This window comes from Rhinopithecus bieti, unplaced genomic scaffold, assembly GCF_001698545.2.
Source record: "Rhinopithecus bieti isolate Rb0 unplaced genomic scaffold, ASM169854v2 scaffold_26532, whole genome shotgun sequence".
Classification (NCBI taxonomy): Eukaryota; Metazoa; Chordata; class Mammalia; order Primates; family Cercopithecidae; genus Rhinopithecus; species Rhinopithecus bieti.
In genome coordinates, this window is record NW_016812934.1 from 700,094 (window position 1) to 703,368 (window position 3,275).

At 44.7% G+C, this 3,275-nt stretch overlaps 1 pseudogene; it reads right to left on the reverse strand.

Annotated features, from left to right (window-relative positions):
• Positions 1-289: 289 nt before the first annotated feature.
• Positions 290-558, reverse strand: LOC108512182 (dynein light chain 1, cytoplasmic-like; annotated as a pseudogene).
• Between the last annotated feature and the right edge of the window lie 2,717 nt (positions 559-3,275).

A 3,275-nucleotide genomic window follows, 5' to 3' on the forward strand; every position in this document is an offset into this window, starting at 1 on the left:
ACTTGAACCCAGGAGGCAGAGATTGCAGAGAGCCGAGATTGTGCCACTGCACACTCCACACTGGGTGACAGAGCAGAACTCTGTCTCAAAAAGAAAAGAAAAGAAATACAAATGTAGGTGGTTTTGCTAATTGTTTTATAACCATAACAAACTAGTTCAATGACTGCCTTGTGTAAAACACAATGAAGGTTCCAAGATCAAGACTAAATTTCAGTCTCTGATTTTTGGGACTTAGGGTGCAGTCCTTGATTTTGGATGGATCGCTGGGTGTGTGGCACAGTCCATGCTTTTAACCAGATTTGAATAGAAGAGTGGCCACTTGGCCCAGGTGGAAGCAGATGAAGCATTTGGTTTCATGTGTCACATAACTCCTGAAGTTCCTCCCCACTATGCAAGTCACATGGGATTGGGCTTCTTGTCAAACTCCTTCTGGATATGGGCTGGAATGTCCTTCTGTGTATTCTATTTCTCTAGCGCCCGAGTAGTGCACTCCACCAAGTCCTATTGCATCTATTCCAAGATGTCAGCATTTTTTATCATAGCCTTTAGGTTGCACATGGTTACCTAGGGAGCAAGCAACCCTCCTACCTTGGCCTCCCAAAGGGCTGTGATTACAGGCATGAACCACCGTGCTCAGCCATGTCTGGAGTTTTCTAGGTGCAGAACAACCATGTCATGGTTGAAATGCCACTGGAAGCACATTCCCTAGAAGCAAATGTGGCATGTAGAATATTCTATATTATTTCTGGGACAGCTACCTTGACTTCCATCTTTTATGATAACCCTATGGTCTTAGATGATTCCAGCACATGGGGCAGTATGTGCAGAGTAGGTAGGTATTCAACAAATGTTTGTTGGTGTATTAGTCCATTCTCACACTGCTAATAAAGACATACCTGAGACTGGGTAATTTACAAAGGAAAGAGGTTTAACTGACTCTCAGTTCAGTATGTCTCAGTTCAGCAAACTTCTAATCATGGCAGAAGGGGAAGCAAACACGTCCTCCTTCACATGGCAGTGGGGAGAAGAAGAATGAATGCCTAGTGAAGGGGGAAGTCCCTTATAAAACCATCAGATCTTGTGAGAACTAACTCAATATCATGAGAACAGATAGGGGAAATGGTCCCCATGATTTAATTATCTCCACCTGGTCCCTCCCACAACACATGGGGATTATGGGAACTAAAATTCAAGATTAAATTTGGGTGGGGACATAGCCAAACTATATCAGTTGGTTACAAGTCAATATGCCACACACTTAGGCAGAGAGCTGCATATTGAGCATTTACACTGTACAGTGGATGCCTTCTCCTTGAGCATGATGGTTTCTCTTGGTCCAACTGGACCTTAACACTTGCTGGCATTAGATTAAGTGGACAGGATGGGGACTGCCCTGATGCCAGATTCTTGGAACCAAGACTCACAGTTTCATCTCATCCCATGTCATTTGTGCTCTCAGCCTTCCATGATTTTGAGACCTTAACTCTGTGCTATCTAGAACTTGTGGCCATCCGTATGATTTATATTTCATTGCAGACTTTTACTTTACAAGGATTTACATGGGTCTTGAGGGAACACAAAAAGCAAATAACTGTTCTTTTTTTTGGTTTGTTTTCTAACATTGTATAATGAACCTGCACATCCCATAACTTTTCTTTCCTATTCCACAAAAAGTTTATTGTCACAATATGCCTCAAATCCTGGAAGCCCAGGGGATAGCAGAGCTCACGTGGAAAGATGTTCTACTTTCCACTGTTGTTCATTTTCCATCATCTTCAGCCCTTCCCCATTCAGGCTCAACGTCTGATTGGCTAGAACTCTGTCTTGGACACCCCCTAGCTGCCATCAGGGCTGAGAAATCAAGTGGAAGGCAGCACTGGTGAAGGGGATTGGAAGCAGTCTTTCTCCAATGGTGCTATCAGTCCACCAAACTTGCTTTTGGGTGAAATAAGGGTCACATATAAAATAAGGATTCATGTCTATCTTGATTCATTTCATCTTAGCCCTTCCCCCAAAATATGGAACTTGAAGTAGAGATATTTAAGTAAGCAATAGATTGATTTTACCATCAGAGATGGCTCTTTCAAGCATGGTGTCCATCTTAGAGTCTTAAGGCTGCTGCTTTTGAATTCAGACTCACTCATATTGTTATTCCGCCATCCATAGCCCCAAACCCTTACACCACGGATCAACTCAAGAATGCATTTGAGAGCAAGTAACAGAAAAGCCTACTATGGCTTAAACAGATGGGAGCCGTTCTTCTTATATAATGAAGAGTCTGGAGGGAGGTGACTGGTGTGGATTAAATAGCTTGTTTGTCTTTGTGATTCTTTTTTTTGTTGTTGTTGTTGTTTGAGACAGAGTCTTCCTCTGTTGCCCAGGCTGGAGTGCAGTGGCACGATCTTTGCTCACTGCAACCTCTGCCTCTCAGGTTCAAGCGATTCTCAAGTCTCAGCTTCCAGAGTAGCTGGGACTACAGATGTGCACCACCACGCCCAGCTAATTTTTGTATGTTTAGTAGAGATGAGGCTTCACCATGGTGGACAAGCTGGTCTCAAACTCCTGACCTCAAGTGATCCACCCATCTTGGCCTCCCAAAGTGCTGGGATTGCAGGCATAACCCACCTTGCCCAGCTTCTGTCTTTATGATTCTATTGGCCTTTGCCTCAAGTTTGGGAAGTAGCTGTCATGGCTCCAGATATCACATCTGCCTCTGTTAAAGAAAGACAGAAAGAAGGCAGGAAGGGAGAGGGCCTATGGTTTCACTATCATTTTAATTAGGAAAACAAAAACTTTTCTGGAAAGCTCCTAGCAGATTTCTGGGTGTTGTTGTTGTTGTTGTTGTTGTTGGAGTCTTGCTCTGCTACCTAAGCTGGAATGCAGTGGCACGATCTCAGCTCACTGAAACCTCTGCCTCCCGAGTTCAGACGATTCTCCTGCTTCAGTCTCCAGAGTAGCTGAGATTACAGGCACCTGCCACTACTCCTGGGTAATTTTTTGTATGAGGTTTCGCCATGTTGGCAGGCTGGTCTTGAACTCCTGACCAGTGATCCACCCACCCTGGCCTCCCAAAGTGCTGGGATCACAGGCACTAGCAACTGCGCCCAGCCAGATTTCTGTTTATGTCTGATTGGCTAGAACTCTGTCTTGGACACCCCCTAGCTGCCATCAGGGCTGAGAAACCAAGTGGAAGGCAGCACTGGTGAAGGGGATTGTAAATAACCAGTTATCCCACAGTGTCTGCTGCGTCCTGTTTTCACCCCATCTCCTGCACC